This window comes from Rhinopithecus bieti, unplaced genomic scaffold (genome assembly GCF_001698545.2).
Source record: "Rhinopithecus bieti isolate Rb0 unplaced genomic scaffold, ASM169854v2 scaffold_42532, whole genome shotgun sequence".
NCBI lineage: Eukaryota > Metazoa > Chordata > Mammalia > Primates > Cercopithecidae > Rhinopithecus > Rhinopithecus bieti.
In genome coordinates this window covers 1492081-1503919 of record NW_016818301.1, presented here as the reverse complement: position 1 = coordinate 1503919, position 11839 = coordinate 1492081, and positions in this window count along the sequence as shown.

Genomic DNA, 11839 nt, shown 5'->3' with positions numbered 1-11839 from the left:
GGCCTCCCAAAGTGCTGGGATTACAGGCTTGAGCCACCGCGCCCGGCCATGTAAATCTGATCCACCTCCACTTAAAAATTCATCATTGCTCCTCATTGCTTTTAGGATAAAGACTCAGTTGAACCCAGTCATCTCCAGTGTAGTCCCAGTCACTCATATTGATCTTTCATTTCTCCCATGGGCCATCCACCTCCCTGACACAAGACTTTTGCACATGGTCCTTTTATTTATACCTACTATTTCCAGACATTGTTTTGGTGCTGGGGATATGATGGTGAACAAAGCAGGCAAAAATTCCTGCCATTCTAGAGTTCACTTTCTCGTGGTTGCTTTTTGGTTGGAATGTTCTTGACCTTTTTGTTTTGTTTTGTTTTTGTGTTTTTTTCGTTTGTTTTTTCATAGGAGGGAGTTTAGGATTTATTTATTTATTTTAGAATAACAGCTTTATTGAAATACAATGCACACACCTTAAAACTCATAAAATTCACCCATTTAAAATGTGCAGTTCAATTTAGGATATTCAGAGTTGTAGACCAGGCATGGTGGCTCACATCTGTAATTCTAGCTCTTTGGGAGGCCGAGGTGGGTGGATCACTTGAGGTCAGGAGTTCGAAACCAGCCTGGCCAACATGGTGAAACCCCGTCTCTACTACAAATACAAAAAAATTAGCTGGGTGTGGTGGCGGGCACCTATAATCCCAGCTACTTTTGGAGGCTAAGGCAGGAGAATTGCTTGAACCCAGGAGTCGAAGGTTACAGTGAGCCGAGATCATGCCACTGCACTCCAGCCTGGGTAACAAAGCAAGAGTTGGTCTCAAAAAAAAAAAAACCAAAACAAAAGAATATTCAGAGTTGTGAATATTGATCCCACCATCACCACAGTCAATTTTGAATTTTTTTTCATCACCCCAGAAAGAAACCTTAAACCCATTAGTAGTCACTGCCCCCAACTCCCCCAGCCTAGACCGCCAGTCTACTTTCTGTCTCTTTGGATTTGCCAGTTTTGTACGTTTCATATAAATAGAATCATGTGGTCTTTCGTGACTAGCTTCTTTCACTTGGCATAATGTTTTCACGCTTCTTCCATGCTGCCATGCCGTAGTATGTATCAGTGCTTCAATTTTGTTGCCAGGTAATATTCCATGGTGTGATAGACCACATTTTGTTTATCTGTTCATTTGTGGAAGGACAGTTGGGTTATTTCCACCCTTTGGCTGTTATTAATAATGCTGCTCTGAACATTCATGTACAATTTTTTGAATGAACATACATCTTCATTTTCTTGGGCATAAACCTAGGATTGGAATTGCTGGATCATATGGTAGCTCTATTTTCAACTTTTTGAGAAACTGCGAGATTTTTACAAAGTGGCCGTACCATTTTACCTTCCCACCAACAGTATATGAGAATTTCAGTTTCTCTACATCCTTGCTATTATAGGTTGCATTGTGGCTCCTCAAAATTCATGTGTTGAAATCCTAATGCCCCGTACCTCATAATGTGAACTTATTTGGAAATAGAGTCATTATAGATGTAATTAGTGAGGCTAAGATGAGATCATATTGGAGTAGGTTGGGCCCCTTATGCAACATTACTGGTGTCTTTTATAAAAATGGGAAATGTGGACACAGACACGCAGCCAGGGAGAAGGGCACATGAAGACTGGAATTATACTGCCATAGCCAAGGACCTACCAGAAGCTAGGAGAGAAACCTGGAACAGATCCTTCCTTGGGGCCTTCAGAGGGAGCATGGCCCTGTTGATAACTTGATCTTGGACTTCTTGCCTCCAGAACATGAGAAAACAAAGTTCTGTTGTTTAAACTCAGTCTGTGGTACTTTGTTATGGCAGCTTTAGCAAACTGATACACTCTCTGACACTTGTTGTTTTCCATTTTTGTAATTATAACCATTCTACTGGGTATGAAGTGGTATCTCATTTGATTTTGATTGGCACTTCCCTATGCAAATGATGTTGAGCATGCTTTCATGTGCTTATTAACCATTTGTATATCTTCTGATAAATGTCTATTCAAATCCTTTGCTTCTTTAAAAAAATTGGGTTGTCTTTTTTATTACTGACTTTTAGGAGTTTTTTTTTTTTTTTTTTTTTTTGAGACGGAATCTGGCTCTGTCGCCCAGGCTGGAGTGCAGTGGCCGGATCTCAGCTCACTGCAAGCTCCACTTCCTGGGCTTACGCCATTCTCCTGCCTCAGCCTCCCGAGTAGCTGGGACTACAGGCACCCGCCACCTCACCCACCTAGTTTTTTTTTTTGTATTTTTTAGTAGAGACGGGGTTTCACCGTGTTAGCCAGGATGGTCTCCATCTCCTGACCTCATGATCCGCCCGTCTTGGCCTCCCAAAGTGCTGGGATTACAGGCTTGAGCCACCGCGCCCGGCCAGGAGTTCTTGATGTAGTCTAGATAGAAGCCCCTTATTACATATTTGTTTTGCAAACATTTTCTCCTATGCTCAGGTATCTTTTCACTTTCTTTTTTTGTTTTAGAGACAGGGTCTTCCTCTGTCACCCAGGGTGGAGTGCAGTAGTACTATTACGGCTCACTGAGCTCACTGAGGTTGCAAACTCCTGGGCTCAGAAATCCTCCTACCTCAGCCTCCTGAGTAGCTAGGACTACAGGGGTGTGCCACCCAGGCCTGGCTAATGTTTTTTCTTTTTTCTTTTTTTAAGAGATGGAGTCTCACTGTGTTATCCAGCCTGGTCTTGAACTCCTGGCTTCAAGCAATCCTCCCACCTCAGCCTCCCAAATTATTGGGATTATAGGCTTGAACCAGTGAGCCCAGCCGTGTTTTCACTCTCCTGATGGTGTCCTTTGAAGCACAAAAGTTTTTAATTTTGATGAAGTCCAATTTATCTATTTTATAACTTTATTTTTTGTTTTGGTGTTGTATCTAGTCCCCTTCTGTCTTGGTCTACCTCAAATGCCACTTCCTCAGGGAATATTGCATTTCTTTAATATACGCAAACTATCTTTGCGATTACAAATTTTTTTTGAGTGAGATTTGTTTGGTTGTCCTCCAATCTGGACTGTAAATTCCAAGAGAGTAGGGTCCAAGTTAAGTTTCTGTCTTCCCATTCTGTCCCTATGCCCCAGCACAGTGCCTGCTGGGTAGCAGGTGCTCAGAGTTGCTGAATGAATAAATGCTGAGTTGACTCTGGACCATTCCCTCCATGAAACGCTCTTTTTTTTTTTTTTTTTTTCCGAGATGGAGTCTTGCTGTGTTGCCCAGGCTGGAGTGCAGTGACACGATCTCAGCTCACTGCAACCTCCGCCTCCTGTGTTCAAGTGATTCTTCTGCCTCAGCCTCCCGAGTAGCTGGGATTATAGGCACCCACCACCACACCTGGCTAATTTTCTGTATTTTTTAGTAGAGATGGGGTTTCACCATGTTGGCCAGGATGATCTCAAACTCCTGACCTCAGGTGATCCGCCTGCCTCGGCCTCCCATAGTGCTGGGATTACAGGTGTGAGCCACCGTGCCCAGCCAAAACACTCTTTATTTGGCCTTGAGAATACCCACCTCCTGCTTTTCCTCCTACTTCTCCAACTGCTCCTCAGTCTGTCTGCTGATTCCTCTTCATTTATCCATCCAACAGAGACAGAAGGTTAAGTAGGATTGGGATTGGGGGCACAGGCCCTAGCCCTCCTCTCCTCTCACCCTTCACTCCGCCTCCACTATCAGAGCTTTAATGACCATTTTTAGACTAACGACTCTCAAATCTGTTAACTACCTAGATGGCTTTCCTAAGCTGCATATCCAACTGCCTACTGGATGCCTCTAGTAGAATGTCATATAGATTGCTAAAATGCAACATGGTCACAGCCTTTATCTTTCCTTACCCCCAGTCCCAATCCTGCTTAACTTTCTATCTCAAACCTGTTGCCCCAAACCTGAAATCCAGGCGTTGTCTGTCTTAGGTCAGTTTCCCCAGAAATAGACCCTGAGATGAAGATTAGTATGCAAGTGATTCATCAAGGGAGTACTCCCAGGGGAAAGCAGGAGGATGTGGAGAAAGCAGGACAAAACATGGGGGTAAAAGTCAAACAAGAGTGCAGTTTTAGGCCAAGCCCCACAGAGGTACTTGGCCTGATGCCACAGGGGAACACTTGGAACTTGCCCTGACTCCATTCCAATTGTCTGGAAGAGTTTGTATAGAATTGGTATTATTTCTTCCTTAAATGTTTAGTAGAATTCACCAGGGAAGCCAACTGGGCCTGAAGTGTCCTTCGTGGGAAGGTTTTTAGCTACACGTTCAATTTCTTTGATAGCTATCCGGTTACTTTGATTCTCTGTTTCTTAAGATTTTTGGTAAATGAACACAAAGAATGTGTGGCAATGTCTAGATTTCGGGGGTTAACAGGTTGAGATAGAAGGTTAACCAGGATTGGCTGGTTATTAATATAGTCACTATGAATTTCTTTTAGTGTTGGCATTGTATGTCTTTTAACCTATTTGTTTCTTTATATTTAAAGTGTGTTTCTTTTAGGCAGCATGTAGTTGGGTCTTTTTTTTTTTTTTTTTTAATCCAAACTGACAATCTGTGCCATTTAATTAATGAAATTACATTTAATGTGATTTTTAAAATATGATTAGGTTTGTCAGCACTTTGCTATTTGTTTTCTATTTGTCCTGTCCATTCTTTGTTTCCTTTTCCACCTGCTTTTGAGTTGACTATTTTTGTGTTTTTTAAAAATTCTGCTTTATTTTCTTAATTGGCTTTTGCTATAACTCTTTTTTTTTTTCTTTTTTTTGACAGGGTCTCGCTCTGTTGCCCAGACTGTATAGTGGCATGATCACATTTCACTGCAGCCTCCAACTCCTGGGCTCAAGCAGTCCTCCCTCCTCAACCTCCCCAGTAGCTGGGATTACAAGTATGCTCCATGATACCTGGCTAATTTTTAAATTACTTTAGAGACAGTGTCTAGCTCTGTTGCCCAGGCTAGTCTTGAGCTCTTGGCTTCCAGTGATCCTCCTGCCTTGGCTTCCCAAAGTGCTGGGATTATAGGAGTGAGCTACCACATCTGGCCTGTAATTATTTAATTATTTTAGTGGTTGCCGTATGGTTTATAACATACATCTTAAATTTATCATAGTCTATGTATTCAGGTTCACTAATCTTTTCTTCTTTTACATTTAATCTGCCAATCCTTTTCAGTGTATAATTCATCTCACACATTGTAGCTTTCATCTCTGGATGATCAATTTAGGTCTTTAATTTTATGCACCTTCTAAGTGTCTGCTTAACTTTTGTATGTACAAAATACAGTTGTAACAATTGTTTTACTGTCCTTGTCTGATAATCCTAACACCTATGTCAGTTCTAGGTTGGCTTCCATTGATTTATTTTTCTCCTCTGTATAGGTGATATTTTTCTGCTTCTTTGTAAGCCAGGTAATCTTTGATCAGGTGCCAAACATTGTAAAGTTTACTTTGTTGGGTGCTAGATTATTTTGTATTCCTTTAATTATGTTTGAACTTTGTTCTGGGATGCAGTCACTTGGAAATGGTTTGATCCTTTTGAGTTTTGTTTTAAGCTGGGCTATAAAGGAAATCTCAGGAAATTTTATAGGATTGAAATCTCTGACAAATTAAGCTAGAAATCAATAACAAAAAACAACTAGATTACAAAATATTTGGAAGTTAAGCAACACACTTGCTAAAAATGTTCTCATGGGCCAAAGAAATCACAGTGGAGATAAGACAATGTTTAAAACTAAATGATAACAGAGAAATGGCGTATCAAAATTGTGAGTTCATTGAAAATGCTTACAAGGAAAAGAAAAAAAACCTGTGGGGGTATTTTGATAATTGTTCAATGTATATTGGAAAAGATGGCATTCTGCAGCTATTGGGTATGATACTTATATGTCATCTAGATCAGTTTTGTTAATCATGTTATTCAAAATCTCCTATATCCTAATGATGATTTCTTGTCTACTTATTCTACCAGTTATTGAGAGCGATGTGCTAAAAAAATCTCCAACTAGTATTATGGATTTCTGTCTTTCTCCTTTTAGACCTGTCAGTTATTACTTTATGTTTTGAGGCTGTTTTTAATTGAATATGTAGTTAGGATTTTATATTTTCCTCTTAAAATTTCCCTTTCATTATTATGAAATGTCTCTTATTATCTCTAGCAATACTTTTTTCCTTATGTTTATGATACCAGTACAGATACACCAGCTTTGTTCTGGTGTTTTCATGGCTTACTTTTTTTTTCTTTTTTTAAAAAAAATCTCTTTCTTTCCTTCCTTCCTTCCTTCCTTCCTTCCTTCCTTCCTTCCTTCCTTTCCTTTTTCTTTCTCTCTCTCTCTCTTTCTCTCTTTCCCCTCCCTTTTCTTTTCCTTTCTTTTCTTTTTTCTTTTCTTTTCCTTTCCTTTCCCTTTCTTTTTCTTTTCTTTTCTTTTTTTCTTTCCGGAGTCTCACTCTGTTGCCCAGGCTGGAGTGCAGTGGCACGATCTCAGCTCACTGCAACCTCCACCTCCTGAGTTCAAGTGATTCTCATGCCTCAGCCTCCCAAGTGGCTAGGGTAACAGGCGTGCACCACCACACCTGGCTAATTTTTGTATACTTAGTAGGGACGGGGTTTCACCATGTTGGCCAGGCTGTTCTCGAACTCTTAACCTCAGGTGATCCACCCACCTCAGCCTCCCAAAGTGCTAGGATTACAGGCATGAGCCACCATACCCGGCCAAAAATCCCTTTATTTCCAACCTTTATGCATCCTTATGTTTAAGGTGTGTCTTCTGTAACAGCATATAGTTGTTTTTTTCTTGTCCAGTCTGAAAATCTTTGCCTTTAATTGATTTATATTGTGGTAATTACTGATACTCTAGGGTTTAAAGTATACCATTTTACCATTTTTTTCCATTTTTCACATCTGTTTTTTATTATTAAAACAGATGTTTTATTATTAAATAAAAAATCTGTTTTTTATTTATTTTTTACCTCTTTCTTGCCTTCTTTGGATCAATCAATATTTTTCTAATTATTTCATTTTCCTGCTTTATAAATTAGTAGTCACATGTTTGCTCTTATTGTTATTTTATTACCCTAGATATTATAGCATGCATCCTTGACTTAATGAAGTCACCCTTGAATTAGTACTTTCACCCTTTTCTAAATAACTCTAGGGACCTTATGACACTTTAATTCAGTTTAATTCAAGAAAGCCTGGCTTTCATGTTATTGTTGTCATGTTTTTTTTTTTTTTTTTTTTTTGAGACAGAGTCTTGCTGTGTTGCCCAGGCTGGCCTTGAACTCCTAGGGACAAGTGATCTGTCCTCCTCAGCCTCCCGAGTAGCTGAGATTACAGGAATGTGCCACCACACCTGGCTACAGCTAGGCTTTTGACAGAAATGGTTAAAAGAATTCAAAACTGAGGATCCTAGTGCTGAGGGTGTGATATTTTGTGTTATTGGTCAGTAAGACTGTCTCTTACTTGATATATGAGTACCGAAGATGGTAAGAGTTGATTTATTTAGACAGAGTTAATTTTAATTAGTGAAAACTAAAGAACTGACTTGTACTTTGGTCTGATGTATGCTTGTTTCACTTTTGCTGCAGTAGCACCTACAAGAGGACCAACATTCCCCAGGAAATTCTGTCCTTTAAAACCATGAGATGAATAACCTTGGTCTGGAAGGTATTCATAGAAAGAAGCTTAGAATGTTTGATTTTTGAGCATGAATTAACTGTACAGTCATCAATTAAATAAGCTGATTCACTGAGTAATTGTTGAGATTATCTTTCTGGACACTGAATAATGCTAGCCCAAAATGGGGATTTGACATTGATATATTCTTTCCTATTAACAAATCCAGTTTTCTTTCTTCCTCCTATCCTCCCTCCCTCTTTCTTTCTTCCTTTCTTTTCCTTTCATTTGCCTTCCTTTCCTTCCTTCCCTTCCCTTTCACAATATTTTACTTTTAAAAAATTATGAAATCCATCATGCACACTTCAATGTGTTAAATGTATATGTACATTTTAAAGATTAAGAGTCCAGTGAACATCTGTGTACCCACTACTCAGGGTGAGAAACAAATATAACGATGGTCTCGTGTGTTCCCTATGGCCCCTTCCCCAATTCTTCCTTCTCCACAGAGACCACTTCCACCTGCCTTCTGTGGTAGTTATCTTATAGTCCTCTTCATAATTTCTAACACCTCTGAGTTCTTCTAATATATACATTCTTTATATATATAAATTTTATATATATATATAAGTTCTTTAGTTTTCACTAATTAAAATTAACTCTGTCTAAATAAATTAACTCTTACCACCTTCAGGACTCATGTCTTAAGTAAGAGACATTCTTACTGACCAATAACACAAAATATCACACCCTCAGCACTAGGATCCTCAGTTTTGAATTCTTTTAACCATTTCTGTCAAAAGCCTAGCTGTAGCCAGGTGTGGTGGCACATTCCTGTAATCTCAGCTGCTTGGGAGGCTGAGGAGGGCAGATCACTTGTCCGTAGGAGTTCTATATATATGAATAATTTACTCTCTATATAGTAATTTTTGTGTATACACACACACACACACACACACACACACAAAACTGGATCAGTAAGGAATTTACACTTACTACTTTAGATGAAGAACCCCAGGAGAAGGTAAGATGACACAGTCTCTGGGACAGAAGTGACCTCATTTTCCCTGAAAGTTTACAGGGCAAAGTCACAAGTGAGTCTGTTATGTTTGGGGTGTTTGTCCTCTTCAAATCTCATGCTGAAATGTAACCTTCAGTGTTAGAGGTGGGACCTGGTGGGAGGTGATTCGATCATGGGGGTGGATCTTTCACGAACGGCTTAGCACCATTTCTTGGTGATGTTCTCTCCCAGTTAGTTCACATGAGATCTGGTTGTTTCTGAGACCTCCCCCTTCTCTCTTTTGCTCCATCTCTTCACCATGTGATGTGCTGTCTCCCCTTCACTTTGTGCCATGATTGAAAGCTTCCTGAGGCCTTCACAAGAAGCTGATGCTGGCACCACGCTTCCTGTACAGCCTGCAGAAACATGAGCCAAATCAAAGCCTGTTTTCTTTATAAATTACCTAGTCTCAGGTGTTTCTTTATAGCAGCACAAGAATGAACTAACACAGAGTCTACGGGAAATAGGACTCAAAAAATTGGTGGCAGGGTGAAGTGTCACCCAAATACTGGTCATCGGGCAGGAATATGGTCAGGGGGAGTAGGCTGCTCTTATTTTCTCACTCAGAGTTCCCACAGCCTACTTTCAGCTCTAGGGAATGGGTCAGAACAAAACATTTTTGTGGGAGTGAAATAAATATCTTTAGATAATCCACATAGGAGGATAAGGAGGGAAGAACAGGAACTTCATCAACACATGATATATTAATACATTTTAACTACAAAGAACTACCTGAGACTGAGTAATTTATGAAGCAAAGAGGTTTAATTTACTCACAGTTCCACAGGCTTAACAGGAAGCATGGCTGGGAGGCCTCAGGTAACTTACAATTGTGGTGGAAGGGTTAGGGGAATCAAGCATGTCTTACCATGGTGGAGCAGGAAAGAGCGAGAGTGAAGGGGGAAGTGCCACACACTTTCAGACAACCGGATCTTGTGAGAACTCACTGACTCTCACAAGAACAGCAAAGGGGAACTCCACCCCCATGATTCAGTCACCTCCCACCAAGCCCTTCCCTGACATGGGGATTACAATTCGAGATGAGATTTGGGGGAGGACAGAGCCAAACCATATCATTCCACCCCTGGCCCCTTCGAAATCTCATGCCCTCACATTTCAAAGCCAAGTATACCTTCCCAACAGTCCCCCAAAGTCTTAACTCATTCCAGCATTAACTCAAAAGTCTAAGTCCAGAGTCTCATTTGAGACAAGGCAAGCCCTTTCTGCCTATGAGCCTGTAAAGTAAAAAACAAGTTAGTAACTTCCAAGATACAATGGAAATACAGGAATTAGGTAAATGCTGCCATTGCAAAAGGGAGAAATTGGCCAAAACCAAGGAACTACAGGTCCCATGCAAGTTCAAAACGTGGCAAGAAAGTCATTAAATATATATATATATATATTTTTGGAGATGGAGTCTTGCTCTGTTGCCCAGGGTGGAGTGCAGTGGCATGATCCTGGCTCACTGCAACCTCCCCCTCCCGAGTTCAAGCAATTCTCCTGCCTCAGCCTCCCAAGTAGCTGGGACTACAGGCACACGCCGCCACACCCAGCTAATTTTTTTTTTTTTTTTTGAGACGGAGTCTCACTTTGTCACCCAGGCTGGAGTACAGTGGCGCGATGTCTGCTCACTGCAAGCTCCGTCCCCCTGGGTTCATGCCATTCTCCTGCCTCAGCCTCCCGAATAGCTGGGACTACAGGCACCCACCACCACGCCCGGCTAATTTTCTCTTGTATTTTTAGTAGAGACAGGGTTTCACCGTGTTTGCCAGGATGGTCTCAATCTCCTGACCTAGTGATCCGCCTGCCTCCACCACACCTGGCCATTTTTTGTATTTTATTAGAGACAGGGTTTCACTGTGTTGCCCAGTCTGTTCTCGAACTCCTGAACTCAGGCAGTCCACCTGCCTCAGCCTCCCAAAGTGCTAGGATTACAGGCATGAGCTACTGCACCTGGAAGTCATTAAATCTTAAAGCTCCAAAATAATCTCCTTTGACTCCATGTCTCACATCTAGGTCATGCTGATGCAAGAAGTGGGCTCCCAAGGCCTGCCCCTGTGGCTCTGCAGGGTACAGCCCCCACAGCTGCTTTCACGGGCTGATATTGAGTGCCTGTGGCTTTTCTGGGCACACGGTGCAAGCTGTCAGTGGATGTACCATTCCGGGGTTTGGAGGACAGTGGCTCTTTTCTCATGTTTCCACTAGGCAGTGCCCCGGTGGGGACTGTGTGTCAGGGCTCCAATCCTGCATTTCCCCACGGCACTGCCCATGAGGGCTCTGCCCCTGCAGCTGATTTCTGCCTGGACATCCAGGCATTTCCATACGTCCTCTGAAATCTAGGTGGAGATTATAAAACCTCAACTCTTGCCATCTGCACACCCGCAGGCCCAACATCACATGGAAGCTGCCAAGTCTTGGGGCTTGCAACCTCTGAAGCAATGGCCAGAGCTGTACCTTGGCCCCTGTTAGCCATGGCTAGAGCTAGAGTGGCTGGGATCCAGGGCATCATGTCCCAAGGCTGCACAGAGCAGCTGGAGCCTGGGCCTGGACCATGAAACAATTTTTTCCTTCTAGGTCTCTGGGCCTGTGATGGGAGGGGCTGCCTCAACGGTCTCTGAAATGCCAGGAGACATTTTCCCCATTGTCTTGGCTATTTAACTCTTCTTTACGTATGCAAACTTCTGCAGCAGGCTTGAATTTCTCCCCAGAAAATCGATTTTTCTTTTCTACCACATGGCCAGGCTGCAAATTTTCTAAACTTGTATGCTCTGCTTCCCTTTTAAATATAAGTTCCAGTTTCAGATCATCTCTTTGTTCATGCATATGAGCATACACTTTTAGAAATACCCAGGTTACCTCCTGAATGCTTTGCTGCTTAGAAATTTTTTCCAGCAGATACCCTAAATCATCTCTCTCAAGTTCAAAGTTCCACAGATCTCTAGGGCAGGGGAAAAAATGCCATCAGTATCTTTGCTAAAGCATAGCAAGAGTGACCTTTACTCTAGTTCCCAACAAGTTCCTCATCTGCATCTGAGACCACCTCAGTCTGGACTTCATTGTCCATATCACTATCAACATTTTGGTCAAAACAATTCAACAAGTCTTTACGAAGTTCCAAGCTTTCCCACATCTTCCTGTCTTCTGAACTTTCCAAACTGTTCCAA